The sequence below is a fragment of the Leucopleurus acutus genome (genome assembly GCF_964270905.1).
Source record: "Leucopleurus acutus genome assembly, chromosome: 2".
Classification (NCBI taxonomy): Eukaryota; Metazoa; Chordata; class Mammalia; order Artiodactyla; family Delphinidae; genus Leucopleurus; species Leucopleurus acutus.
This window is the reverse complement of record NC_139143.1, coordinates 171,710,950-171,729,377: the sequence shown is the minus strand read 5'-3', so window position 1 is coordinate 171,729,377 and position 18,428 is coordinate 171,710,950. Positions and strand designations below refer to the sequence as shown.

General features: G+C 37.1%; 1 protein-coding gene across 4 annotated transcripts in view; it reads right to left on the bottom strand.

The window, feature by feature from the left end:
- The window catches only part of EYA3 (EYA transcriptional coactivator and phosphatase 3), a 139,830-nt gene that overhangs the window by 95,617 nt on the left and 25,785 nt on the right, over positions 1–18,428 (bottom strand). For 2 of the 4 annotated variants that reach the window (XM_082864047.1, XM_082864050.1), the window contains exon 1: positions 7,186–7,284. The exons of 1 other annotated variant lie outside the window; for it this stretch is intronic. The gene's annotated coding sequence lies outside the window, so the exon portion shown is untranslated. Of the gene's footprint in view, positions 1–7,185; positions 7,285–18,428 lie in introns of those variants that run through there. One more of the 4 variants, XM_082864049.1, reaches the window with a different exon arrangement.

The following is an 18,428-nucleotide window of genomic DNA, read 5'->3' as shown; positions in this document are numbered from 1 at the left end:
GGGCAACAGGGTCTCCCTCTCTCAACTGTTCTGCACATTTAGGTTAAAAGATTAAGAAAATCAAGATATATTTCAGTGAAAAAAAAACTAACAAACCCAAACATCTCCAATTCCCAAAAAACAATATTGGAAAAAATCTAGCAGTCACTAGAATTTTTCAAACTGCAGGTTCAACACATTACTGGGTTATCACATCCATTTAGTGGATACCAACAGTTTGTTTTGAATGAAATGCAATTAAACAAAATAAACAGAAAACATTACAATGCATCACCAATAGTAAAAATAAATATTGTTTCATGAAACGTCTGTTTCAATTTTAAATATTAATATGTACATATATGTGTATAAGTACTAGATGACAATGAAAAATGCATCTTATAGTGGGGTTGTGATCAAAAAAGTTTGAATGCCATTTTACCCAAAGACTTTAAGAAACTGACCAGGGACTTCCCTGGTGGTCCAGTGGTTAAGACTCCGTGCTCCCAATGCATGGGGGCCGGGTTTGACCCCGGTCAGGGAGATAGATTCCGCATGCCACAACTAAAGATCCCGCACACTGCAACTAAGACCCCGTGCAGCCAAAATAAATATTTTTTAAAAATTAAAAAATAAAAAAACTGACCAGTCAAAAAGGAGGGAAATATCCACTTCAAGCTACATATTAAAGAACACTCAGTGTTTTAGTGGTTCTCTAAATTACAGTTTTTTAAAGGCAAGCCTCTGAAAATGAACAAAAAAGGAAAAGGAACCATCTGGGTAAGAATCAATAGTTTATCATAGTTATTCCAAATAAGCAACAATTTCACCAAATGAGAGGTACCAAGACTAAATAAATATTACTAACAAGAGATAAACAGAAATGAGATAAAGCAAAGATTTTCAGTTCATCTAGCTATTAAATACCACACTAATATGACAGATGGTGCATAAGCAAAAGCTCTAGTACTCACTCTCAAGAACACTTATTTTTTAATGTTATCTAATCACTGCTTCCTAACCTATAGCAAAGTTAAAAACTGATGAAAAGGAAAAACAGATTTGAAAAACTCAGTGAAGTAATAACACACTGATTACTAGGGTATGTTTTTTAATAAGATATGTATGTACTCTTTTGTATCCTAAAATGTTCTCTAAATTCTGAAATATTTCAAGAAAAAGTCATACACATGCATTTTGGATTATGCTGTCAGTAAAGAGAGTGAGATTATCATATTAATATAATCAATCTAGTAGGGAAAAATTAACATCGTTGTGCTAAATTAAAATGCCCTCTTATTTTGAAAAAAGGAGGAACAACAAGTGAATCTGACCTAAATCTTTTTCAACTACTATGGAAACTAAAGAATAAGTTCAATTCCACCTAAGAGCTAATCATTCTAATTTATTCCCATAGTAACAGTGCTGATAGCAACAAACTACCAATTTTCCTAAATTCAGTAACTGTTACATTATTAAATTTCAGGTGAAAGGAAACTATTGAAATTTTAGAAAATAAACTGATTACCAAACCCACATATAAAAGAGAGTTGCTTTTGAAATAAAAATCAAATGTTTAAATCAAAGTAAAGAACATTCTAAATACCAGTAAGTAAATCATCATAGCAAAGCTTACACTTTTCACCTCAATAACAATACTTTTCTGACAGAGAAAAAAAAAATCAAGACAAAAGCTACTATTAAAAATCAGTGCACTTAATTAACATGTCTGAATTAATAAAGGGGGGTTAATAGTATATAAGAATGAAAATAGTATCGCTAACCAAGTGTCACTTCTGACTAGAAACAACGGTGGTTTTTTTGTTAACCAGATTCCATGATTCTCAAGTGTATTCAAAAATACTCAGAAAAATAACTTCTTATCACATGTAAGTCCCAGGCTCTTCCATTAAGCTGCACTCAACTGATATAAAATCATCTCCTTCCCTTAGAGATGCAACAAAATTTTTAAATCTGGAAATAATAAAAGTACAAGAAAGAAATAGTAATATTAACAATATTCTAAATGATTATTTGCATTTTTATTTAAAAAGGAATTGTTTTATGAAAGTACACCTCCTCTTTTCTAAAGTAAAAATAAAAAGACTAATTTAAATATATTACTCTAAACATGTTAGTCCTAAAGAAATGGATGCACTTAATTTTGTACAAATTTTCAAATCTCAAAATGAGACTAGAGGTAAGTCAGAAACTTCAGCTTTAGTCTTCTGTTTTATATTTCAAAGTTGCTAAATTCATATTGGGGACAGTAAGATTTCAGAGTTCAAGACTATTACATAAATTTATTTAATATTCTGCAAATCAGAGAAAGGGAAAAAATTAATGTCAAGGGGTATACATTTTAGTAACATAGAATGCATTTTATTAAATAAACTGCCTTTTCTCCAAATAACTCAAAAGTAATTGACTTCCATATGATAATTTTTTTAAGAGGGAAGGATATGGATATTACTTGCTTTCTTAATATGTTGTTTTTGCCATCTAAGAAACCTAGGTAGTAAAGGGTTTGCAATTTGCCTTAAGCCAGCATTTATAAAAGGACCAGGTAAAATCCCTCTCTAAAGTTCCCAACCAAATGCAGTATTCTTCTATGTTTCAGAGAAATTGGATTTTTTAACTGTTTTAACCTATGAAGGAAGAAATCATTAAACTAGTAGAACTTTGTACAAAAAGGTCATGAACTCTGGAGCTAGAAAAACTAAGTTCAAATCCACCTCTCCTGCCAACTAGCTGTGTTACTTTGGGCAAATTGTGTAACTTCTGTGCCTTGGTTTTCTCATGTGTAAATGGAGATAAATATAGTACTTACTTCATAGTGTTGTAAGGATTAAAGCGTTAATACTATATGTAAGCCACTTGGTAATTCCTGGCACAGAGTAAGTGCTACACAAAATGTGCTTTTTTAAAAAAATTACTGCTTTACCACTACAGATATTTACAGTTCAGTTGTGAAAACGTTTCCCAAATGAAAATTATTTAATTGTATGTATAAAGAACATGACTTTATTTATATTAATTAAGCTGTGATACAGATTAATGCAAGAACCTTAAACTCAAATAATGAAATCACTGAGTGTTTTGAAAATAGAAAATCATAAAATCTAGTTAAAAAAATCATATGCCGTTGTACTGATAAGAATTGACACCTTTTTAGGATTAAATAAAGCTTATTTTCATTCTAATATGTTAAGTCTTTCTTTTTCCCTACACCCTGGTGATGCAGGTTATGTTTAGTCTTACAGTTTAATTCAGATATATACAAATAAAGTCAAATTCAGAATCTAAGTGTAAATGTCAGCCTTGTATAATGTCACCTAGTTCATATGAACTGTCTATATATGTAATATAACTGTACATAGTAGGTATCCAATAAAAAATTTGCTGAAAGGAATGTATTACAAAGATTATTACTATTTCCTAACTACTATAAAACTATTTGGTTTTATTTCCTAGGGAATAAAAACAAATTTAACTAGTACAAATATTAACCAAGCTAATAAGTTAAAGTGCATCCAACACAATCTGTAGCAAGATCTTTACGATATTAAGCGCTGACCGCCTTGGGCTAATCTGTTAATTAACTTACAATAAGTCAGCACTATCTACAGTTCCTCTTCTGGTTTAAAATACTACTACATATTTAAAAGGGGAAAATAGCAAAGATAGATTTTATGAAGCCCATATTTCAAATATCCTTTTTAATATACTATAAATAATAGAGAAAATACCCTAATTATTTCTACATTTAATAATTAGATACCCTAGGACTTAGGTTAATGGGATCAAATAAAAACATCAAGATGATCAGGTCGCTGCTGTTTGCTGTGTTCTCTGCCAATAAAACATAATAAGGCAGTTTTTGCTTAAGCCATATATTCTGTACAAGAACATGCACCTGTATTTTTAAGTTAATCCGCAGATAGAAAGTCCACATATTTTTCCACTTTACTATAAATATTATAATTCGACCCCTTGGTATAAACCAATTAAATGAATGTATTGGGAAAAAAAAACTATTCTTAATATCCTTAAATACATTTGGAACTATTTCTATGTTGAACTATATTCTATGTTGAACAATTCTGAACTATTCTTCCTCCATTTAAATCACAAAGAAGTTAAAATATCCTGCTATTATATGCAGAACACAAAAATCTTTTAGACAACTACCAAAAAAGAAGTTCTATGAGCCTTTTGTCTGTAAACAAAACAAAAAGAATTAAGTCATGGAGTGGCTTAGGCAGATCACAGAAACCATCATACCGCAAGGTACAAATGACCAGGACACTGTAAAAATTTTAAATTTTTAAAACTGCATTTTCCTTAAAACATATCCTAGGGTTCAAGGATAAAAATTAAAGCATGTAAAACAAAGTACAGTAGCAAGTAAAATGACAAAAAATAACAATCAAAAATAATCAAACAAAAAAACCCTGCAGGCATAAAACTAATATGCATAAATGTATTTTAAATTGAGCCATCAGGGTTACAAACTAAGACTTTGCTAAACTAAAGCAGAAATTTTTATAGAAAAACGACAGTCATTCCTCTCCTGAGCTTTAAAAACACATACACTATGTTGTCTCTAGTGATATTTTTTCCTTTGGCAGCTAAGCATGAGGAGTAGGCTTTTCAGTAATTAGAAAGTCTATCACTGTTCTGTACAAACAATAGGACCATGAATACAGCTGCTCCAATAAGACCACAGGATGTTCGTTTCATGTAAGAGCTTTTATGCAGAATTTGTTTCATAATAGGCCAAAGAGATTTTAGAAGAAAAGAGAGAGAGAAAGAGACTCCCTAAGACTTCTCAACTTCTTCTTCTGTACAACAGTTTCTTTCTGGAGTCCCTCTTTGAAGGCAAAATGACTTCAGTCTTGAATTTTAAATTCTGCATTATAGATTTCTTAACCTAAAACGTTTATTCCTATGACATAAATTTATTGAAATGAACCACTAAATACAATATTGTGCTCTCCAGCCTACAGCTTTGAAAGAACTAACACCCATTTCTCTAAACACATGAACAGGACTTATTTGTGAATAATGACGTTGGGGAAAACACCACCAATTTAAACCCTGATTTCCGTATTTTGTAAAATAAAGAGATAAGTTTGAACTCTTATGGTTCCCTCCAGCTGTGAACTATAGAAATCAATCTAGATTTAAACAGGCATGCTGAAGAAGTAAAAAGTTCAGAAATGAAAAAGGTTGAAAGAGGGCCTTGCAGCAATCCAAATATGGGTATGTATGTACAAAAAAAAAAGGGTCCACCAGCCTGGAGGTAAGAAAACATAAGAGTGTCAGCCCATATTCATTGGGGTTAGTTTTTAAAGATTGGGAAATGATGAGGCCAGGATGAACAGAAGCTAGAGTTTCCAATGTAGGTGCTGGGTTTGAGGAAGTACTGCTAAGGAGCTTTCAAAAGGGCTTCCCTCAGCAGTGAAATAATTCCTGAAAGCCAACCAGAAGGGTCCTTCTCTGTGGCTTCTAGGACTAATACGGCCAAGCTCCAAAGTCCTTTGCTAAAAATAGCTGAAGGGATCAGCCCAATTTTGGACTACGCCAAGGTCTATGCTATGTTTGCATATGTATACGTCTCATATAATGAGGGAGACTTTTCTATAACTTATTAGTCAAAAGAAAAGCATATGCTAAAAGCTGTATTTATTCTGTTCACTGAAGTACTAAATTTTAGAGCACAATTTACATGAGAACAGAAACTGATCACACAAAAACATTTGTAATCAAATGCTAGAAATACACCATAAATATTGGAAAGACAAAAATAAAAATTATCCAACTCTGTGTCTCAAAATATACCTCAGATAACAAATTTTGGAAAACAGGACACTAACCCTTATTAAAACTAATCCCTTCATTTTAGAGATGACTAAAAGCCTACAGAAACATTTAAGAAATTTATGAGAAACTGAAGTGTCAAAATGAGAAAAAGATGGTTTCAAGGCGGTGAAAACAGTAAAGAAAAAAAGAGTCAGAAGAATATGCTAAGTAACAAAGTAATGTAATGTCTGGTCTATGAAAACAGAAAACTTGTCAATACAGTAACAATGAAGAAACAATGTATAAGAAGCAAAGATAAAGATACACATGCACACTGAGTTCAACTAAAGAAAATGTACTTCGAAATTACTATAATGAACTCTAGCAGAAATTTTTTCAGTAACAGTACACTAAAATTTTTGTCAATAAGCTTAAAAATCTGGGGCTAATAATCTCCCAAGAAACTGTCCTCCAACATAGCAACTGTCCTGTAAGTAAAGCCCATGCAGAAAACAGAGCTGATCATCCCAGAACATCCGCATTTTTGCCTCAGCTGTGCATATCCATTCTCATGGGACAGAGAACAAGAAAATGACAGAACGTCCTCATGACCTGTCGATTAACACGATGACACAAGCCCAATCTACCAGCAATTCCGAGTGCCTGCCACCTGTTAGCCTGCTCTAGCGAAAGCCCCCAAAACTGTGCTCCAGCGAAGAACTGGGAACGCCTTTGTTGTTCCCTAACCATGGAAATTCAGTCTAACCCAGCGCCTTAAGGAAAACTTCCCCCAGGCCGGGTAAATCTGCCCAGATCTGGGCTTGGGCAAAGGCCTCCTCTAGCGAAGAAAAGGAGGGAGAACCCCAGGCGAAGCACAAATGTCACCTACTCGTCCCGGGAGGAGTAGGGGTCAAGGATGAAGGAAGTTGGAGAACCAGGACCTAGGACCCCAGAGAGAGACAGGCTCAGTTTCGCAGTGGAGCAGGGTGAGCACAACGAGGAGGTGGGCCGTCCTGCTGGGTGAAGAAACAGCAAGATCCCAGGATCAACAGTCGGGGAAGAGAGGTGCTAAAGTGAGAGTAGGGGCAAAACCGAGGAGCAGTGGCTTAGGTAAGCGCTGAGGCGAAAAGGCAAGAAACCAGGGCTTTTAAAAGGCGTATGAGGCGGAGGAAAAATAGCAAGGCGAGAGGTGAGCGGCGACAAAACAGGCTCAGCTGAGGGGAAAGAGGCGAGGCCGGCTTCGGGGGGAAGGAATGAAATGAGCTCAGGAAGCATTGCAGGGACAAGGGACAGGCAAAGAGAACCCCCACCCACAGGGACCGGGACACAACACTTGACCCGGCCCTCTACAGGCTGTACTCGACAGGCCGCACTCAGAACCTGTCGGCAGCGGAGACTCACCCAAAGGCTGCAGAGGCCCCACAGCAGGACATGGGGACCGGTCCAAACACACAGGAGAACCAAGCGGCTGCAGGAAACGGCGGCGTTAGTGTGACCCGGATGCGCATCCCTAGAAACCGGAAGTTGGCGGCCAGGGTCATCACACAATCCACACCTCGTTCCAACAGAAGCCTTTGGGCGCATGTGTCAGGCCTCACGTGGAGGGGCGGGGGAGCGCCTAGACCCCGCCCACTCGACCGTCCCGGGAGCCCCGCCCCTAGTTACGGCCCTCCCGGCCCCTCGGTGGTGCTTGGGGCGGGTAGGTTGGTTCGTGCGGCGCCTGGGTACCGCTGAGGCCCTAGCAGCACCGGTAAAAAAAAAATACTCAGCACTCATGTTTCAGGAAGGTGTTTTAAGTTGCGTGTAATTCCTGTCTCTCTAAAGCAAAAGTGAAATGTTGGACGTATTTGGTAGATTTAAAAAAACTGTGGGAGGAAGAATCGCTAGGAAATTCTGGAAGGCACTTGGAGGGGAGGCTAGCCCAAGGTGATGGTTTTATTCCGGTATTAGTTTATTCCTAATATTGTACTGAGCTTCCAGTTAACTTCTATTTCGTGCACAATATTTTATGTCATAATTTTATCAGGAACAAGGTTTTTAAATGCTTCGTTAACGTTAAATTACTACCCCAATATGGAAAAGGAGCAGGGTTGAATTAAGGTTTTTTGGGGGCCTGAAGTTTATTCAATTCGGGGGCTCTCTTTAAGTAAACCCACAATTACAAATACAATATTAGGTCTAAAAATGAATCTTTAGTGTTAGCAAAGAAATCACAAGTTTAAAAAATTTCATAAATAACACAAAATCCAGAAAAAATAAACACTATTAGTTGATACACCTCTAAAGTACGTTTTTTTCCTACCTTTTTTGGCTGTATCTTCTTTGATCACCTTTTCCTATGACAATTTACTAAGCAATATCATTTACCAAGATCCTTGACTCCTGTCTCTGACACCATACATCTAAATCATCAGCAAATTCTGCAGGATCTACCTTTAAAATCTGTCCAGATTATGACTATTTACTGCCTCTGTTGGTATAAGCCACAGTTAATGTGTGGCTGTTTGCTGTTTTTATACACTTGCCCTTCCAGGGTCTATTAACACAGCAGCAGTGGGCTCCTGTTAAAACCTTAATCAGATCAGGTCCCTCCTCCAGTGGATTCCTATTTCAAAGTGAAAACCAGAATCCTGCATAAGCCTAGAGGACCCTCAAGACTTGACACCCCCCAGTACAAATAACCTCATCTCCTACTCTTTCCATTAACCCTCTTTTCAAGGCACATTGGCCTCTTTGCTATTCTTCTAACCTGCACATAGACTCAGGGTATTTGTGCTTGCTGATCCCTCTGCCCAGAATGTTCTTCCTCCAGATAACTGCATCTTTCACCCTATCACTTCTTTTACATCTTGGTTCAAATGTCACCCTCTCAATGAGAACTTTCCTAACACTATATTGGAAATTAAAGTATTACCCACAAAAATAAACTCAAAATGGATTAAAGACCTAAATGTAAGGCCAGACACTATAAAACTCTTAGAGGAAATCATAGGCATAACACTCTATGACATAAATCACAGCAAGATTCTTTTTGACCCACCTCCTAGAGACATGGAAATAAAAACAAAAATAAACAAATGGGACCTAATGAAACTTAAAAGCTTTTGCACAGCAAAGGAAAACATAAACAAGATGAAAAGACAACCCTCAGAATGGGAGAAAATATTTGTCAACGAAGCAACTGACAAAGGATTAATCTCCAAAATTTGCAAGCAGCTCATGCAGTTCAATATCAAAAAAACAAACAACCCAATCCAAAAATGGGCAGAAGACCTAAATAGACATTTCCCCAACGAAGATATACAAATTTCCAAAAAACACATGAAAGGATGCTCAACATCACTAACATTAGAGAAATGCAAATCAAAACTACAATGAGGTATCACCTCACACCAGTCAGAATGGCTATCACCAAAAACTGTACAAACAATAAATGCTGGAGAGGGTGTAGAGAAAAGGGAACCCTCTTGCACTGTTGGTGGGAATGTAAATTGATACAGCCACTATGGAGAACAGTATGGAGGTTCCTTAAAAAACTAAAAATAGAATTACCATATGACCCAGAAATCCCACTACTGGACATATACCCTGAGGAAACCATAATTCAAAAAGAGTCATGCACCACAATGTTCATTGCAGCACTATTTACAATAGCCAGGACATGGAAGCAACCTAAGTGTCCATCAACAGATGAATAGATAAAGAAGATGTGGCACATATATACAATGGAATATTACTCAGCCATAAAAAGAAACGAAATTGAGTTATTTGTAGTGAGGTGGATGGACTTAGAGTCTGTCCTACAGAGTGAAGTAAGTCAGAAAGAGAAAAACAAATACTGTATGCTAACACATATATATGGAATCTTAAAAAAAAAAATGGTTCTGAAGAACCTAGGGGCAGGACAGGAATAAAGATGCAGACGTAGAGAATGGACTTGAGGACACGGGGAGGGAGAAGGGTAAGCTGGGACGAAGTGAAAGAGTGGCACGGACATATATACACTACCAAATATAAAATAGATAGCTAGTGGGAAGCAGCCGCATAGCACAGGGAGATCAGCTCGGTGCTTTGTGACCACCTAGAAGGGTGGGATAGGGAGGGTGGGAGAGAGACGCAAGAGGGAGGAGATATGGGGACGTATGTATATGTATAGCTGATTTCACTTTGTTATACAGCAGAAACTAATACACCATTGTAAAGCAATTATACTCCAATAAAGATGTTTAAAAAAATTAAAGTATTACCATCCTCCCTGCACTTCCTAGTCCAGTTCCCTCACTTAATTTTTCTATAATAACATTTTTCCCGTCCAACAATTTGCTAGTGAATTTGGTTTAACACCTTGCCCCCACCTCCATCTCCCTCCCCTTCCTCCCCCCACCAGAACGTGAGCTCCATGAGGGCACGCATGTTTGTCTGTTTTGTTCCCAGATGTATTTCAGTACCAGAACAGAACGTTGCATGTGGAGGGCACCCAATAAATGCTTGTTGGCTAAAAGGATCAATTGCTCATTTACTTTGCTTTTGCTCATCCAAAACCATGCAAGCTGAGCCAACAACTCCACCAGGGGGAGCACATGAGTAACCAATGAGGTCTCCCCAGAAAAGTTTTTCCTAAAGCATACACATACACATAATTCTAAAACACATCCACAAGAAAGAACACAAATACCTCCCCAGAGCAAAGAATGCTGCACCTGCTATCAATAAAAACCCTCCAATGTCTTCACAGTCCCTTAAGAACAAAATCCAAGCTCTTTACTATGGTCTACAAGGCCCTTCTTGGCCTGCCCTTCCGAACTCTCTGATGTCATTTCCAGCCTCCCTTACCCTCACGTACAGCCATCCTGTTCTCCTTTGTGCTTCTTGTACAAACCAAGCTTTCTTGCCTCAGGGTCTAAGCAAATACCCTTTCTGTTCTCTTGAACACTCCTCTCCAAACCTTCCAATGAATTATTCCTTCTGCTACTTTCAGTTAAATTTCAGTTCTGAAGGCTTCACGCAGGCCCCCCATGACCCCCATCGCCCATCTAAAGTAGCTCTTCCATCCCCTTCTCATACCTTATCTTTTCTCCATGGTCCCTATCACTATCTGAAATTACCTTGTTTATTTATCGTCTGTCACTAGAAAGTAAACTCCATGGGGGTCTATATCTCTCTTGTTCACTGCTAAATTCTCAGCACTAGAAGAGTGACTGGCATATAGTAGGTGCTCAATAAACAAAACAAGTAATTACTAATATTTACTGAAGCTTTACTATGTGTTACTTACCATACACAGTAAATATGTAAATGCTCATATTTCTCTTTTAATCCTCCCAACAATCTTGGGAAGTATTATGATTATCTCCATTTTAGAGATGAGGAAACTGAGGCAGGGGTAAGTTAAGCAACTTGCTCAAGGCCACATAACTGGCAAGAAGCAAACCCATGACTTGAATCCAGGTCTGCAAGACTACAGAGCCCATGATTCCTCTCAAACTACAGGAACAGGGCTTCCCTGGTGGCGCAGTGGTTGAGAGTCCGCCTGCCAATGCAGGGGACACGAGTTCATGCCCCGGTCCAGGAAGATCCTGCATGCCGCGAAGTGGCTGGGCCCGTGAGCCATGGCCGCTGAGCCTGCGCATCCGGAGCCTGTGCTCCGCAACGGGAGAGGCCACAACAGTGAGAGGCCCGCGTACCGCAAAAAAAAAACAAAAAAAACACTGCAGGAAGAGTAAGTATGGATTCATTTATTTACTAGTTTCTTTTCTCTGACTTCAGACAATTGTACTTGCTGTCATGGTCAGCAAGAGTGGAAATGTTTGTTGGGGTTTTTTTCCTGCCCTACTGCACTACTCCTGGGGACAGATATCAAGAAATACGCTGGGGACTTACCTGGTGGTGCAGTGATTAAGAATCCACCTGCCAATGCAGGGGACACGGGTTCGAGCCCTGGTCCAGGAACATCCCACGGAGCAACTAAGCCCGTGCACCATAACTACTGAGCCTGCGCTCTAGAGCCAGTGTGACATAACTACTGAGCCCGTGTGCCACATCTACTGAAGCCCACGTGCCTAGATCCCGTGCTCTGCGACAAGAGAAGCCACCACAATGAGAAGCCCGTGCACCGCAATGAAGAGTAGCCGCCGCTCACTGCAACTAGAGAAAGCCCGTGCCCAGCGACGAAGATCCAAGGCAGCCAAAAAATAAATAAATGAATGAATTTTTTTTAAAAAAAGGAATATGCTAAAAATATGGTTTTGCTCAAGCCGAGTTATAACTACTTAGATATTTGCTATATTATTTCTGTAGATTTGAAATATTTCATTCAAATAGTCCAAAAGTATTATGGCCATGTCTTTCTAAACAAAAGCCAAAATGTAAATCAAAACACAAGCCTAATTACACTAAAGCTATCTAAAAATAAGTTCTCTAAATTATATATTTCCATTAAAAACACATAATGAATCACTGTTTTGTAATAGTTATCAACTTAAACTCTCCTGATTGATCTGAGAGGCTAATGGTCTAGCTTTTGTTTCTGTTGACTTCTCTATGGTACTTAAGGCAATATCTTATTATGTACATGATAGTTCAGCCTCTAAAAGCAATCGATAGTTGATGGGATTGTAAAATGGTGCAACTGCTATGGAAAACAGTAGGGCAGTTCCTCAAAAAATTCAAAATCAAACTACCATATGACCAGCAATCCCACTTCTGAATATATAGCCAAAAGAATTGAAAGCACAGTCTCAAAATGATATTTGCACACCCATGTTTATAGCAGCACTATTCACGATAGCCAAAAGGTAGAAGCAACCCAAATATCCATTGACAGATAAATGGATAAATAAAATAAGGTATATGCATACTTTATTTTTTAAATATACTTTAGAATACAAAGCAGCCTTAAAAACGAAGGAAATTCTGTCACATGATACAATATGGATGAACCTTTAGGCCATTATGCTAAGTAAAATAAGCTAGTCACAAAAAGACAAATACTGTATGATTATACTTATCTGAGGTCTTTAAAGTAGTAATTTATATATATGTAAATATATATATATTTTTATATATATAATATATATTATATATATTAATAAATTATATTTATTATATTTTTATAAATAATTTATAAATTATATTAAATTTATATATATTATATATATATTTATATATATAATATATATATAAATAATATATATAAATATATAAATATATATATATATATACCAGTGGCTGAGGAATTCCCTGGTGGTCCAATGGGTAAGACTCCGAGCTCCCAATGCAGGGGGGCCAGGTTCAATCGCTGGTTGGGGAAATAGATCCTGCACGCATGCTGCAACTAAAGAGTCCGCATGCTGCAATAAGACCCAGTGCAGCCAAAATAAATAAATAAAAATAAACATTAAAAAAAATAAATATACCAGTGGCTGGAGGGAGAGAACAAAGGGGAATTGTGTAATTGGTAGAGAGTTTCAATTCTGTAAGATAAAAAGACTTAGGAGACCTGTTTCACAAAAATGTCAATATACTTAACACTACTGTTAAGTGTACACTGAACTGTACACTTAAAAATGGTAAAGGTGGTAAATTTTATGATATGCTTTTACCACAATAATTACTTAGCTTTTAAAAAGAAATCTATAGCAATCTAGTCATTGATTTAATAAAGATGTGGGTCACTTTATGCCTACTCGGCCATGCATGGACATTATCATAGTCTTTTTCACAGTTTTGTCGAAATTTATACCAGTAAGAAGGCTTTGGAGTGGAATAAATTCACATTTTCAAGATGCGCAGTAACCATTGCTGTCTTTTTTTCTTTTTTGAATTTTCTTTCATTTATTTTTTTATACAGCAGTTTCTTATGAGTCATCCATTTTATACACATCAGTGTATACATGTCAATCCTAATCTCCCAATTCATCACACCACCTACCCCACCGCCACTTTTTCCCCTTGGTGTCCATACGTTTGTTCTCTACATCTGTGTCTCTTCTGTCCTGCAAACTGGTTCATCTGTATCATTTTTTCAGATTCCACATATATGTGTTAACATACGATATTTGTTTATCTCTTTCAGACTTACTTCGCTCTGTATGACAGTCTCTAGGTCCATCAACATCTCTACAAATGACCCAATTTCATTCCTTTTTATGGCTGAGTAATATTCCATTGTATATATGTACCACATCTTCTGTATCCATTCATCTGTAGATGGGCATTTAGTTGGTTTCCATGACCTGGCTATTGTAAATAGTGCTGCAATAAACATTGGGGTGTATGTGTCTTTTTGAATTATGATTTTCTCTGGGTATATGGCCAGTAGTAGGATTGCTGGGTCATATGGTAATTCTACTTTTAATTTCTTAAGGAACCTCCATACTGTTCTCCATAGTGGCTGTATCAATTTACATTCCCACCAACAGTGCAAGAGGGTTCCCTTTTCTCCACACCCTCTCCAGCATTTGTTGTTTGTAGATTTTCTGATGATGCCCATTCTAACTGGTGTGAGGTGATATCTCACTGTAGTTTTGATTTGCATTTCTCTAATAATTAGTGATGTTGAGCAGCTTTTCATGTGCTTCTTGGCTATCTGTATGTCTTCTTTGGAAAAATATCTATTTAGGTCTTCTGCCCATTTTGGATTGGGTTGTTTGTTTTTTTAATATTGAGCTGCATGAGCTGTTTATATATTCTGGAGATAAAACCTTTGTTGATTCACTTGCAAATATTTTCTCCCATTCTGAGGATTGTCTTTTCATCTTGTTAGTAGTTTCCTTTGCTGTGCAAAAGCTTTTAAGTTTCATTAGGTCCCATTTGTTTATTTTTGTTTTTATTTCCATGTCTCTAGGAGGTGGATCAAAAAAGATCTTGCTGTGATTTATGTCAAAGAGTGTTCTTCCTGTGTTTTCCTCTAAGAGTTTTATAGTGTCCAATCTTATATTTAGGCCTCTAATCCATTTTGAGTTTATTTTTGTGTATGCTGTTAGGGAGTGTTCTAATTTCATTCTTTTACATGCAGCTATCCAGTTTTCCCAGCACCACTTATTGAAGAGACTGTCTTTTCTCCATTGTATATCCTTGCCTCCTTTGTCATAGATTAGTTGACCATAGGTGTGTGGGTTTATCTCTGGGCTTTCTTTCCTGTTCCATTGATCTATATTTCTGTTTATGTGCCAGCACAACATTGTCTTGACTACTGTAGCTTTGTAGTATAGTCTGAAGTCAGGGAGTCCAATTCCTCCAACTCCGTTTTTTTCCCTCAAGACTGCTTGGGCTGTTTGGGGTCTTTTGTGTCTCCATACAAATTTTAAGATTTTTTATTCTAGTTCTGTAAAAAATGCCATTGGTAATTTGATAGGGATTGCATTGAATCTGTAGATTGCTTTGGGTAGTATAGTCATTTTCACAATATTGATTCTTCCAATCCAAGAACATGATATATTTCTCCATCTGTGTGTATCATCTTTAATTTCTTTCATCAGTGTCTTGTAGTTTTCTGCATACAGGTCTTTTGTCTCCCTAGGTAGGTTTATTCCTAGGTATTTTATTCTTTTTGCTACAGTGGTAAATGGGAGTGCTTCCTTAATTTCTCTTTCAGACGTTTTATCATTAGTGTATAGGAATGCAAGAGATTTCTGTGCATTAATTTTGTATCCTGCAACTTTACCAAATTCGTTGATTAGCTCTAGTAGTTTTCTGGTGGCATCTTTAGTATTCTCTATGTAAAGTATCATGTCATCTGAAAACAGTGACAGTTTGACTTCTTCTTTTCCAATTTGTATTCCTTTTTTTCTTTTTCTTCTCTGATTGCCGTGGCTAAGACTTTCAAAACTATGTTGAATAATAGTGGTGAGAGTGGACATCCTTGTCTTGTTCCTGATCTTAGAGGAAATGCTTTCAGTTTTTCACCATTGTGAATGTGGTTAGCTGTGGGTTTGTCATATATGGCCTTTATTATGTTGAGGTAGGTTCCCTCTATGCCCACTTTCTGGAGAGTTGTTATCATTAATGGGTGTTAAATTTTGTCAAAACCGTTTCCTGCATCTATTGAGATGATCGTATTGTTTTTATTCTTCAATCTGTTAATATGGTGTATCACATTGATTGATGTGTGTATATTGAAGAATCCTTGCATCCCTGGGACAAATCCCACTTGATCATGGTGTATGATCCTTTTAATGTGTTGTTGGATTCTGTTTGCTAGTATTTTGTTAAGCATTTTTGCATCTGTATTCATGAGTGATATTGGTCTGTAATTTTCTTTTTTTGTAGTATCTTTTTCTGGTTTTGGTATCAGGGTGATGGTGGCCTCATAGAATGAGTTTGGGAGTATTCCTTCCTCTGCAATTTTTTGGAAGAGTTTGAGAAGGATGGGTGTTAGCTCTTCTCTAAACTTTTGATAAAATTCACCTGTGAAGGCATCTGGTCCTGGACTTTTGTTTGTTGGAAGATTTTAATCACAGTTTCAATTTCATTACTTGTGATTGGTCTGTTCATATTTTCTATTTCTTCCTGGTTCAGTCTTGGAAGGTTATACCTTTCTAAGAATTTGTCCATTTCTTCCAGGTTGTCCATTTTATTGGCATAGAGCTGTCTGTAGTAATCTCTTAGGATGCTTTGGACTTCTGCAGTGCCTGTTGTAACTTCTCCTTTTTCATTTCCAATTTTATTGATTTGAGTCCTCTCCCTCTTTTTCTTGATGAGTCTGGCTAATGGTTTATCAATTGTTTTTATCTTCTCAAAGAACCAGCCTTTAGTTTTATTGATCTTTGCTATTGTTTTCTTTGTTTCTATTTCATTTATTTCTGCTCTGATCTTTATAATTTCTTTCCTTCTACTAACTTTGAGTTTTCTTTGTTCTTCTTTCTCTAGTTCCTATAGGTGTAAGGTTAGATTGTTTATTTGTGATGTTTGTTGTTTCTTGAGGTAGGATTGTATTGCTATAAACTTCCCTCTTAGACTTCCCTGGTGGCGCAGCGGTTGAGAGTTCGCCTGCCAATGCAGGGGACACGGGTTCGTGCCCCGGTCCGGGAAGATCCCACATGCCGCGGAGCGGCTGGGCCCATGAGCCATAGCCGTTGAGCCTGCGCATCCAGAGCCTGTGCTCCACAACGGGAGAGGCCACGTCAGTGAGAGGCCCGCGTACCGAAAAAAAAAAAAAAAAAAAAAACAACTTCCCTCTTAGAACTGCTTTTGCTGCAACCCATTGGTTTTGGATCATCGTGTTTTCATTGTCATTTGTCCCTAGATATTTTTTAATGTCCTTTTTGATTTCTTCAGTGATCTCTTGGTTATTTAGTAACGTATCGTTTAGCCTCCATGTGTTTGTGTTTTTTACGTTTTTTTTCTGTAATTGATTTCTAATCGCATAGTGTTATGGTCAGAAAAGATTCTTGATATGATTTCAATTTTCCTTAATTTACTGTGGCTTGATTTGTGACCCAAGATGTGACCTATCCTGGAGAATGTTCCGTGCGTACTTGAGAAGAAAGTGTAATCTGCTGTTTTTGGATGGAATGTCCTATAAATATCAATTAAATCTATCTGGTCTATTGTGTCTTTTAAAGCTTCTGTTTCCTTGTTTATTTTCATTTTGGATGATCTGTCCATTGGTGTAAGTGAGGTGTTAACGTTTCCCACTATTATTGTGTTACTGTCAATTTCCTCTTTTATAGCTGTTAGCAGTTGCCTTATGTATTGAGGTGCTCCGATGTCAGGTGCATATATATTTATAATTGTTATATCTTCTTCTTGGGTTGATCCCTTGATCATTAAGTAGTGTCCTTCCTTGTCTCCTGTAACATTCTTTATTTTAAAGTCTATTTTATCTGATATGAGTATTGCTACTCCAGCTTTCTTTTGATTTCCATTTGCCTGGAATATCTTTTTCCATCCCCTCACTTTCAGTCTGTATGTGTCCCTAGGTCTGAAGTGGGTCTCTTGTAGACAGCGTATATATGGGTCTTGTTTTTGTACCCATTCAGCAAGCCTGTGTCTTTTGGTTGGAGCATTTAATCCATTCACGTTTAAGGTAATTATCAATATGTATGTTCCTATGACCATTTTCTTAATTGTTTTGGGTTTGTTTTTTGTAGGTCCTTTTCTTCTCTTTTGTTTCCCACTTAGAGAAGTTCCTTTAGCATTTGTTGTAGAGCTGGTTTGGTCATGCTGAATTCTCTTAGCTTTTGCTTGTCTGTAAAGCTTTTGATTTCTCCATTGAGTCTGAATGAGATCCTTGCGGGGTAGAGTAATCTAGGTTGTAGGTTCTTCCCTTTCATCACTTTAAGTATATCATGCCTCTCCCTTCTGGCTTGTAAAGTTTCTGCTGAGAAATCAGCTGTTAACCTTATGGGAGTTCCCTTGTATGTCATTTGTCATCTTTCCCTTATTGCTTTCAATAATTATTCTTTGTCTTTAATTTTGCCAATTTGACTACTGTGTGTCTCAGCATGTTTCTCTTTGGGTTTATCCTGCCTGGGACTCTCTGCGCTTCCTGGACTTGGGTGGCTATTTCCTTTCCTATGTTAGGGAAGTTTTCGACTATAATCTCTTCAAATATTTTCTCAGGTACTTTCTCCCTCTCTTCTCCTTCTGGGACCCCTATAATGCAAATGTTGTCATGTTTAATATTGTCCCCAGAAGTCTCT